Source organism: Rhincodon typus, chromosome 8 (genome assembly GCF_021869965.1).
Source record: "Rhincodon typus isolate 14 chromosome 8, sRhiTyp1.1, whole genome shotgun sequence".
Taxonomy (NCBI): domain Eukaryota; kingdom Metazoa; phylum Chordata; class Chondrichthyes; order Orectolobiformes; family Rhincodontidae; genus Rhincodon; species Rhincodon typus.
In genome coordinates, this window is record NC_063339.1 from 88698664 (window position 1) to 88711159 (window position 12496).

The 12496-nt window shown below is 41.1% G+C and overlaps 1 pseudogene; it reads right to left on the reverse strand.

Annotated features, from left to right (window-relative positions):
* The window catches only part of LOC125483807, a 42591-nt pseudogene that overhangs the window by 12070 nt on the left and 18025 nt on the right, over window positions 1-12496 (reverse strand).

Below are 12496 nucleotides of genomic sequence, written 5' to 3' on the forward strand. Positions count from 1 at the left end.
ATTACCGGTTTGGATCGAGGGCTGATAGGATTGGAGCTCAATTTGCTAGTACACCAGCATAGTCGTCCAATAAGATGTCAAGTGGAGGCAGAACATCTACAACGGGCTGTAGACAGGGGATGATAATGAGCAAACTTTCAGCATTGCAAATAAAACAGTACAGTGTGGGTGATGAGAAGTTTGTGTTTTGGGGAAAGGATAAAACAGCAGTAAAGTATATGACTGGAGAAGGAACGCAGAGTTCGGTGTTACAGAGGGATTTGTGTGTCCTGGTACATAAATCATATAATATTATTCTGAAGATGTCGCAAGTGATTTGGAAAGTGAATTGAATGATGTTGTTTCTTGCAAAGAGAGCTGGGTATGATCTCAGGCATGTTTCCCTGAATCTGTACTGGGCATTGCTGAGACCACATTTGATGTTCTGTGCGTAGTTATTGTGCCCTAAACTGAAAAAAAAACACAACTGTGTTTGAAAATTTTCAAAGATGGTTCTCTATACACTGTCCTGGGATGAAGGCATTATGTTATGGAGGATTGACAGCTCAGACCTGAGAACGAGAAATGTTCTTCTTGACTATATAAGATTTTGATGAGACTGTAGCTGGTGAATACCTGATGGATATTTCCTCGTGTATGGGAGAATAAAACTGAAGAAGTAATTTAAAAAATAAAACAGGTTCTGAGGAAGGTTCACTGGGCCTGAAACATTAACTCTGATTTCTCTTCATAGATGCTACCAGCCTGCTGAGCTTTTCTCGTAATTTCTGTGTTTATTTAGGAATAAGACGCATTCATTTTAACACAGATATTATGTAGACATTAAACATTTTATTTTTAAATTACGCAGACACATATAAACAGATATTTAAATCAAGTAGGCCTATTTGTTGCTAAGGAAGTGGCTCTGTGTATGGCAGCAACAATGATGCACATGGAGCAGGAAATGTGGCGGAAACATATAGTTCGGACAAAGTTCAAGGAGACCTCACATGTTCCAGTTTGGGGGTCGAATAACATTATTGTGTGATTCAACTCAGAGAAGGAAAAATAATGTAACCTCCCCATTTAGTAACGGCCTATTGCTCCCTCTCTCTTTCTTTCTTCCTCATCGCAGCAATGTATGAGAGCTAAACACCTGTCAGTCATCTTTACCACTCATGGAGGATTCATGACTAGGATTCACAGGAATCTACCACTGCCTGAAGCAAAGGGAATTCAGCCAAATCTAACTGTTCCAGGAAGTAATCCCATTGCCAACAACTTGTGCGAACAGAACACATTTGGAAGCACAATAACATTTGGGGCAATCTCACATTTTTCCTTTTATCATGAGTTCAACTATTATGTGGACAAAGTTTTTTCAAATTAACATTTAAGTTTGTCATCAAACGTACATACGAGTGTGTGTGTGTGTGTCATTATTTTTCGAAAGGGAAAATATCAACGTACATATTTGCAGATCCAAACTGTTTTACATTCTTCTTTCCGTCATAGCTTGAGTAACTTTATTTTGGTCATAAATGTGCTGTTTAGCAGATTAAAGAAAACTGCCTGACTTGTTCCTAACACCGACCCTGACCCATTCTGAGATCTATATCAACGGCCAGATCACCAACCTGGTTACATTTAAAATTTGTTGTGACCAGTGTAGGAGTGGGACTGGAAAAGGAAACAATGACCAGCCAAGTCAGGGAACCATAGACCAGCGAGCCTGACATGAGTGCTGGGTAAGTTGTTGGAGGGGATTCTGAGGGATAGGATTTACATGCAATTGGAAAGGCAAGCATTGATTAGAGATAGTCAACATGGCTTTGTGGGGTGGAAAACATGTCTCACTAACTTGATTATTTTGAAGAGGTGATAAAGAAGGTTGATGAAGGCAGTTTGGCAGACGTTGTCTATATGGACTTTAGGAAGGTGTTTGGTAAGGTTCCGAATGGTAGACAGGTTAGTAATGGTAGGACACATGGGATCCGGGGGAGATAGCCAATTGAATGCAAAATCGGCTTGAAGGCAGAGGATTGTTTTACAGACTGGAGACCAGTGACCAGCGGTGTGCCGCAAGTATCAGTGCTGAGTTCACTGCTTTCCATCATTAATATAAAGGATTTGGATGTGAATATCAGAGACATGGCTCGTAAGTTTACAGATGACATCAAAAAGTGGTGCAGTGGACAGTGGTGAATTTTATCTCGGAGTCCATTGGGACATTGATCAGATGGGCCAGAGGGCCAAGGTGTGGCTGATGGAGTTTAATTTAGATAAATGAGAGGTTTTGCGTTTGGTCAGGTGAAGCAGGGCAGGACTTATACAATTAACGCTAGGGCCCTGGGGAGTGCTGCCGAATAAAGAGACCTTGGGTGCAGGCACTTAGTTCCTTGAAAGTGGAGTAGCAGGTAGACAGGATGCTGAAGAACACGTTTGTCACGCTTGTCCTAATCAGTCAGGGCATTGGGTATAAGAGTTGGGATAGCATGTTGCTCCTGTACAGGACATTGATGAGGCCACATTAAGAATATTGCACACATTTCGGTTGGCTCTGCTAAAAGAAGGATGTTGTTAACCTTGCGAGGAGCAGAAAACGTTGACAAGCATGCTCCTGGATTGGAGGATTTGAGCTACAGGGAGACGCTGAATAGTTTGAAGCTTTTTACCCTGGAGTATTGGAGGCTGAGGGTTGACATTACAGATATTTATAAAATCATGAGGAGCATGAATATTCTGAATAGCCACGATCTGTTTCCCAGGAGTCAAAAAGTAAAGTGCCTGTGTTGAAGGTGAGAGGGGAAAGATATAGAAGGTAACGTGGGGCAACATTGTCATTCAGAGAGTGGTGAGTGTCCAAAAAGTGCAGTCAGAAGTGGTGGAGACGGGTGCATTTACACAGTTAGAGGGTACCTGGATTGGTAAATGAATAAGAAGGGTTTCGATGGATATCGGCCAAATACTGGAAAATGGGAATAGATCAGATTACATATCTGGTCAGCGTGGACAAGTTGTACTAAAGGGTCTGTTTCTGTGCTGTGTGAGTTTCTGATTCTATAAGATGGATGAGAAGAAATTCTAAAAGGGCATTTCGAATGGGAATTCTCTTCCCCAGAAGTCTGTGGTGCCTTTCTGTTTACATTTATTCAGAGCTACATTAGTGAAATAGTTGACAGATGTTGTGAAAAAACCAAAGCCTCTCAAGCTGTTTACTCAAGTTTTATTAACTAGACAGCTGTGTGCCTCTTGTTCAATCTCTGTCTTAAAAGAATTCAGAACAAAATAACCTCATACAGTTACAGCATTGTCACAGGAGTTCGCACATCGAGCTGTTACACAGGAACCCGGGGAAGCCAGTTAGGTACTTGGCCCTGCTGTACAGCCCCTTGAGTCACTGACGTATGAACAGGAGGAGGCCATTCAGCCCCTACAGTCACTTACATGGAAATAGAATGAGGTAACTGATGCTCCAACATGACAAGCAAATGGAAAAGAGGTTGCACAGATAGTCTGCTCCACACAGTTCCTCGTGCGTCCATGGCTCATGGTATACATGTTGTACTTTAAAGCGGTTTTCTCGCAGTGAGGTGACAAGCTTAATGTTTTGTTCAAAATTTCAAGGTGGCATCCTCCGAGAAGACAAACTTGTATTCTCTATGAAGATCAGAATGTGGTTGGGATGGCTTTCTGTTTCAGACGTAAGGTATTATGGCTAATGTCGGGATTGTGAACAACATGACATTCAGTGTAGGGTTACACGTTAATGTGGGGAGAGTTCATTCAGAGCCAGCACTTCTCTCTCAATCGACATGGGGCTCTATGTCATTTTACATGTAAAATCCACATGTATTTACATGGGTAACATTTGGATTTTCTCACCCTATCAATGTCTTTCTTGGACATAAGTATTCACTGTTAAACCTCAATTTTTAATGCAATTATCTCTTATTTTTTCACAGCGCTACAGATTAAACATTCAATTTCTTCTCTCTCTCTTCATGATACCATCATCTCAGGGATTAGACTGGTGATACTTGTTTGTCCCATGCCTGTGGCAAGGAGATCTTTCCTTACAAAAGAGATAAAATCTGCACACAATGCCCCCAAATACTCTCTCAACAAGGCTCTAAAAGTGCATAAATATGATCTTATTTATGTCCTTGAATCATCTTACAATGAAGGACAACATACCATTTACTTCCCTCATTACTGATACCCCTGTGTGCACTAATTTTGGCAACCTATGTTCAAGGACATACAGGTCCTTTTGGACAACAACACTTTACAACCTCACAGCATTTAATCATTACAAAATGAGATGTGCACTATTGCTGGCCACATCCAAATTGTAGAATGCCTTTCAAATTACCAAACACTGGTACATGTGATACCCTGTAAGTAACAACGTTCAGTCTGGAAAAGGGCTCGACTGTCTGTGTTGTCTCAAATAAACAATTCTCAATCCATGTAGTATTTTCCCCCTCACCTTTGGACTCCAGCTTTACTCACTCACCTGTGTGCAACCATATCAAAAGTGTTCTGTCAATTCAAATACACCACAACCACTGGTTCACATGTGTGGATGCTTCAATATTATATGCATATTACTCAGTGGTACATGCACTGGATAATGGACCACAACACACAGGAATTGCCAAAATAAATAGGAGAGTACATCTACTTCTGTCAATACTTTTCTCTATTTTTACATCACATCATCCATATTCTCTCTCTCTTTCTCTCTCTCTCATACATACATTACATATATCGAGTTAATAAATACTCCAATCTTTCTCCATGTCTTATCTCTCAAATCTCCCTCTTTCAGTTTGAATGTATTGCTCACATTTGGATGTGACACGATTATAATTGAGTAATGAAACTGCAAAGACTTGAGGGAGGAACTGACGAGAGTTAATAGGAATAGAATCTTAGTCGGGAAGACGGTGAAGCAGCAATGGAAGACATTTCTGGGGATAATTTGGACACACACCTGAAATTTGTGGACTGAAATTTAATTAACACAAGCTCCACAGGTTTATCAGAGATGACTTTCCTTTCCTGAATCTAAGTTTCTGCCAAGTAATATCATGACACCCCAAGTGTCTAGTTTTCACAGTCCTCATAAAGGATTCCAATAGTTTCTTCATAACAGAAATCAAGTTGCCCAAAATTTAGTTTTATTTTGTTTTCCCTCCCACTCCAGTTTTTATTTGGGTTACAACAGCTACTTTCCATTGTGTAGGAACCAGAAATTCCAGAATCTAAAGAATTTTGAATGGTGATCAATAATTCCTTCTTGTAGTTACAATTTTTAAATGACATTCGGATAAGTACATGAACAGGAAACAATTAGAGAGCTATGGGCCAAACCCAGGTAGGTGGGACGAGGATAGATTGGGATTAATTTTGACATGGACTGGTTAGACTGAAGAGCTCTATTTCCACCTCCATGTATACTCTGGGACGTACCAGAGCAACGTATCAAACTTCAGTTCTATTAATTTTGAGTAATTCATCTTTATTAATTCTAATCTCCCACAGTTTCTCATTCTCACAGTCACTGTCCTGTAGAATTTCTGGAAGGTTTTCTGTATCTTCTTCTGTGGAGACAGAGTAATGTATTCCATTCAGCAGCAGGGCACTCGGGGGGAGGTGAAGAGAGATGGCCTCTGTCACCAAGTGAATACATTGGAGCACTGCACTTCGGAGATGATGGACATGGCACTCACTCCGGCTCGGAGATTTCTAGAATCAAACCAGTTCAAAGAAACTGCCATTTGATGGCCATCGATGGGTTATGCTGAAACCAGTGACACAAAGCTGTGACCACCTCATTTTAGAATCAAACTGGCTTCACATTTTGCAACTGGCATAGTCCAGGTCGAGACAAGAGTAAGTATACAAAGAAAATTTCAGCAATTGCAAGTGTGGCCAGAAGAGAACTGCAACTGGAAAGATGTAGATGATGGTTTATTCAGAAACAGCACTGAAGCAGAAGTGAAAACTGGGAATATCATTGGTGACAAAGCGAATATTGTGATATAAATCAGCTCAGGACAAACTGGGCCAATGGTGGTTATGAACACTTTTATTCCTCCTCAGATGTTTGTAAGTGAAGGTGAAAAAAGCCATGGAATAAGAATTGAGTTTGTATTTGAGAGTGAATACAATAGTTTCCATCTTTGCCAAATACAGAACTTAGAAATTGAGATGCTGTTCACAACGGCTTACAGAATTAATAAATGGACAGAGATAGAGAGACTTACCGGGAACACCAACAAAAGCGAGGATGGGATAGTAACCCGCTTGAATAATCATCAGTACACATTCTATCCACCATGTTAACGGTATCTGATTGATAGAAAGCCAGTAAAGGCCATAGGATTATCCCCTGTCCATTGTGGGAATATTCCAATCTATTCCTCTCAGATTCTGCTACGTTGCTGTAACATTCCTGTGTATAGTTCTGGGATTCTGATTCATTATTGGAACATTCCAGTCCATTGTTATCTCATTCTGATCCATAATTGGAACATCCCGATTTGCTGTTCACAGATTCTGATCTCTCCCCCACTCTGAACCTTCTGATCGCAATCGTATTGAGGATGACACAGCCACTGATACTATGGGATAACGCATTGGAAAAAACCCCTTATTAATAGAAGAGGGAAATCCTCCAGTGACACAGTTAGTATCCATGGTGACTGACATAAATTCGATTCACGGAACAAACAGCTCCAGCTAACCCCTTTCACTACAACACTTTTAATGTAACAACAATGCCTGGTCTGGGATTCTGACATCTTTTGGTCTTATTGCCCATCTCCAATTAGTCTCACAATGTTAGACGTAAAGGAGAAAGGTGATACTTTCTCTTTACAGGCTCGATGATTCTGTTGTGTTATCCACGTGAGATGCTCTACTTAACCGCATTCCTAAGAGCCAATCAAGAGGTTGTAACTGTGTTGAAGTCTCCTCTACTACAACTGCCAATTTAAAAACTGTCTCTGGACACAACTGCCCTGAAGAAAGACAGGAAATGTGGAATTTGCTGAATTTTCCTCTCACTGCTCTAATAAGGCAATATTTTATCTTGAACACAATGCATTCAATAATTTACTTCTAAAGTTGCAAACATTTTTTGCACAATTTATACACCTTATCTTTGCCATTTTTTTGGCCTTAGCTCAAAAGTAAGCGTTACATTTCCAATTGCCTTGTTTGTTGGGATTAAAGAGTCAGAGACAGCATCTATGTGATCGGTTAAGAAACAGAAAGGAATAGGAGACAGTGGCTGTGCAGACTGGGCAGGAGTAAAGCGATAACCCCCAGACACCAATATCTTCTTACAGTCAGAATAAAATAAAATGCAGAGAAGGAAACAGAATATATTTGGCTGAAGGAATGGCAAGTGACAATGTAAACAAAACGTGATAGTTTGGAATGGAGGAGAAATGATTTGATATATGCTCTCTGTCAGTGTGTGCAGATAGATAAGACTGTTCATGTGTGCACAAAACATTCAGAATTAACAACGGAGACATGGTTAACAAAATATGGTGCATACGATGTACAAAATTTATAGAACATTTAAACATTATTTGATTCTCAGCTGATGTGTTATGTTCCCTTTCTCTCAAGAATTTCCCCTCTCTGGGTTTCCATGCTCTAGTCTCTCATTCTTATCAGTTTGTGTGTTATAAATTCCTGTTTTGCGTGTCCCACCTTATTTCAATTAATTAACACACTGCGAGCAAATAAATATACTGACCTGCTGGGTTCTGTCAATGACTGGCGTCTGTCATATTAGTGGAGATAAAAGTTCTGGCATCAGACAGAGAATGTAAACATGTTACTCTGCTGTACATACATTGTACAAATGGCGACAGCACACAGAAATTGCCAAAATAGCGAAGTACATTTACTTCAGTCAATAATCTAGTTTTCTCTATTTTTACACCTCTTCATCCATATTCCCTCTCTGTCTCGGTCTCTCTCTCTATTTATATCTTGTTAATAAATCCTCCAAAGGTGCTCAGTGTCATATCTCTCAAACCTCCCTCTTTTAGTTAGATCTATTGCTCATTTGTGAATGTGACGTGATTATAATTGAGGAACGTCACTACAAAGGAAGAAGGAACTGGCCAGAGTTGAAGAGAAGGGAAGCCTAGCAGGGAAGACAGTGGAGCAGCAATGGCAGGAGTTTCTTGGGATAATTCGGAGGCACATTTTAAATTCCTCCCAAGGGAGAAGAAGCATAATCAGTGGAGGACAAGGCAGCTGTCGGTAATACAGGAAGTCAGGGACGGCATAAGAGCAAAAGAGAAAGCATACAATGTGGTGAAGACTATTGGAAATCCAAAGGATTAGTAAGACTTCAAATACCATCTTCGGATAAATAATAAAAGCAATAGGGAGGAGAAGATGAAATATGATGGTAAGCTTGTTAATAATATAAAAGAAGATTGCAAGAGGTCTTTAGATACATAACAAGGAAGAGAGGGAAGCATGACCAAATACTGGGCTGCTGGAAATAAGGCTGGAGTAGTTATGGGAAACATCGAAATGGTAGAGTATCTGAATAGGTACTTTGCGTCAGCCTTCACGGTGGAAGACACCAGCAGCCTGCCAGAACATCAAATGAATCAGAGGGCAGAGGTGAGCGCGGTGACCATCAGTAAGGAGAAGGTGCTGGGGAAGCTGAAGGTAGATAAATTAACCAGATAAGATGGACTGCACGCCATAGTTCTAAGAAGATAGCAGAGGAGATTGTTTGGCTTTGCTGGTGATCTTTCAGGAATCGCTGGAGTCAGGGACGGTCCCGGAAGACTGGCAAATATAACCCCCCTGTTTAAGGAGAGAGGAACACAGAAGACAGGAAATTATAGGTGATGGGGCAAGTGAAAAATGTATTGAAGAAGGCTCAGTGGATCCTTAGTTTTATGATTAGAGGTGTAGAGCATAAAAGCAGGGAAGTTGTGGAGTATATTGAAAATTCTTTGATTAAGCTACAGCATTACAAGGGTTAAATTTACAAATTATATTAAAAACAGCAGACTTGCAATTGCGGTTGAAATGAAGGAAATTGGTTTAAAGCAAACAGGAGCATACATGACAAACAAATTGCTGCCTAGACCCTATAGTTAAGGATGTCGGGAGCAGCTTGAGTTTAAAAAAGTCTAAAAAACACGATTAAAGCTGTTGCTGCAGAGGTCCCAACGTACAACAATGTCATCGATATTGAAGATGAAATAAAGCCGGATATTTGAAAAGATCGCAGACTCGTTCCTCCTTTCTCAGCAACCCAAAACACACCTTCCAGGTGAAGCAGCATTTCACTTGTACTCTTTCAATCCAGTCTACTGTCTTTGCTGCTCACAATGCTGCCTGCTTTACACTGGCGAGACCAAAGAGAGACTGCTTTGACAAACACTTCCACTCTGTCTGTAAGAATAACCCTAACCTTCTCATTGCTTCCAATTTCGATAATCTACCTTGTTCTCATGTTAACAATTCGGTCCTGGGCTCCTGCAATGTTTCAACTAAGGACATCCCAAGCTTGAGTAAAACCTCATTTTATGCTTTGTGCTTTGTAGCTTGTAGGCCTTAATATTCAATTCCGTAGCCTCACAGCCTGACACCATTGTGAATGTTCTCCATTTTTCTTACATTCTCCCTCCCGGTCTCCCTGTGACCTTGTCTTGTTTGTGTCTTGTCTATCTTGCACTCAATGGAAAGAATCCATCTCTCACATTCGCACCTGTATTTACTCCCATTTTACATCTGTTTCTCTTTCACCACAACTAAACGTCCGTTTGTCTTTTGCAATGCATCCCCACACTCTCTGTTTTCTGTCATTCCTCCTCCACCTCTGTCAAGGTATTAAAAAGACCATTTTCCAATCCTTTTCAGCTCTGAAGAAGGGTCACGCTGGACTTGAAATCTTAACTTTGTTTCTCTGCCTCCACAGATGCGTCCAGACCTGCTGAGTTTTTCCAGAAATGAATCGGCACAAAATAAATTTTCAACAAAACATAGAACTATGGACACTGGAAATCTGAAACATAAACAAAAATTGCTAATGAAACTGGGAGCTTTGAAGAAGCGTCATCCGATCCTACAGATTAACTTTGCTTTCACTCCACAGATGTTGCCAGACCTGCTTAGTTTCTTCAGCAATTTTTGTTGTCGAATAAATTCCAACAATGTGTGTCAAAGCTGCTCAAACGCCCTGTCCAACATGGAGCACCGTGCACTGGGAACTGAATGGCAGAGCAAGGTGCACAAATTCATTGGTTAAGGCTGGCATCACTGGCACTACAGAGCCGTTAATCATGGTCTGGGAGAGAAACAGGGAGAAGCACATTCACTTTAAAAACAGAAGATGTCATTAATGAAAGGGAAAAGATTCAGATGAATATGTTAAATATGTTTTGAGGAATGTGACAAATTGGAGGCATGACATCATGGAGAGACTCTCAGAAGAAAAAGAACATTGAAATAGAACTGTTACCACATTAAAACCCAGAGTAGGTCACTGAGTACAGGAGCGATGGCGACTTGTTCTGAACTTGGGGACAGGCAGCGCAATTACATTGCACATATTGCAACTCAAAACTGGGCATTCGTGTGGTGATATAAACCACAGCAGCAGCAGAAGCAGAATTGCATTCAATCACAATCTGTAACTTTTTGTCCTGGATAATCCCTCAGTCTATGACTACCATCAAGCTGATCAATGGTTCAGTGACGAGTGCGGGCAAACATGCTGGGGTCAGAACCATCTGAACCTAAAACTGATGCCAACCCATTATAGATACCGCATCAGACTGCTTGCATTCCAGACAGCAGAACTAACGCATTACAGACAGGACAAAATGATTGCAAGACCAACAGACCAAAAGTCCTGCCACAACCAGTCATAAATTGTGATCGACGGTTAAACAACTCCCTGGAGGAGAGGGCTCCACAAACATCTCCATCCTAAACAATGGAACAGCCCTCAACGTAAGTACAAAAGTCAAGGATGTAGTATGTGCACCATCCTCAGCCAGAAGTATCAAGTAGATGACTTAGCTCGCCCTCATCATGATGTCCACAAAATCATAGATGCCAGTCTTCAATCAATTCAATTCACTGCACATGATATCAAGAAAAAGATGATAAACTCAAAACATGAAGACGGTAACTGGCCCTGTCGCCATTCCTGCAATCGGACTGAAGGCTTGTGCTGCACAACAAGCCGTGCCCCTGGGGAAGCTGTTTCATTCCAGCCCCAACTCTGACATCTACCTGGCAAGGTGGAAAATCACTCAGCTGTGCCCAGTCTCCTAAGAGGAGAATAATTACAATCTGACCAACTGCAACACCCTCGGTCTCATCAAGATAGTCAAATTGTTGGAAGTTTCAAGCAGCACAGAAATAACCTGCTCAGTGTGGTTTCTGATGGGTCTCCATGTGGAGATGGTGCTGTTGTGGAAATATCACTGGATTACTAATCCAGACTAGGCTAATGTTTGGCAGCCGATGGATGTTAAGAACAATTAATAAAATATCGAAATTTCAAATCTGGTGTCAGTAAAAGTGGGTCTTGAAGCCAATATCGATTGTAAAAACCAATGTGCTTCAACAACGTACTTTCAGGATGCAAATCTACCGTGCTTTCCTGGTATGTCCTAAAAGTGACTCCAGACCCGTGATGAACTCTTCAATTGTCTCTGAAACAGCAATACAAGGCAGTCACTCGTATCAAACTACTCCGACATGTTAAAGGATAAACCTGGACAGAACACACTGCCTCGGCCTCAGTTTTGGGAAAGGGAAAATGAAACACTGTCCTGTCAAACCTGCAGAGACCTCTTTCTTGGCATCTGAGAGCTTGTGAGAACATGGATAGAGCTTTCCCACAGACTGCACAGAAACATTGGGAAAGGAGTAGGCCATTCAATCCATTTAGTCTTCCCCATTCTAGTTCATGGCCAAACATCTCCTCAATGCACTTCTCCCACACAATATACATATCCCTGAACGTGATTAATCTTCCGAAAAATATAAAATATGAACTTCAGTAGTCCTTTTGATCCGTTGATTTTTCTCCCCCATTGAACATAATGATGGCTGATCCTCTATCCCCGTCCTATACTCATGTTCTCTCTGCATCAATTTAGTGTCTGGAAATCCTTATTTATATTCAGTGCCTTGCTTCCATAGCCTTGCATGGTAGAGAATACCCCAGGTTCACCAGTCTCTGGGTGCAGACATTTATTCTCATCTCAATGCACAGTGGCCTGCCTGTACCTAATACTGTGGCCCCTTATTTTAGACGTCCCAGCCAGGGACATTATCATCCCTGTTTCCAATCTGTCTCACCTGTGTGAGTGTTAGATATTTCACTGAGATCTTCACTCATTTTCCTAAACCTCATAGAATTTCGGCCCAGTTGATTTGAACTCTGCTCAAACAACAGGCCTGTGATCACAGAGATCAGAGATAGTAGGAACTGCAG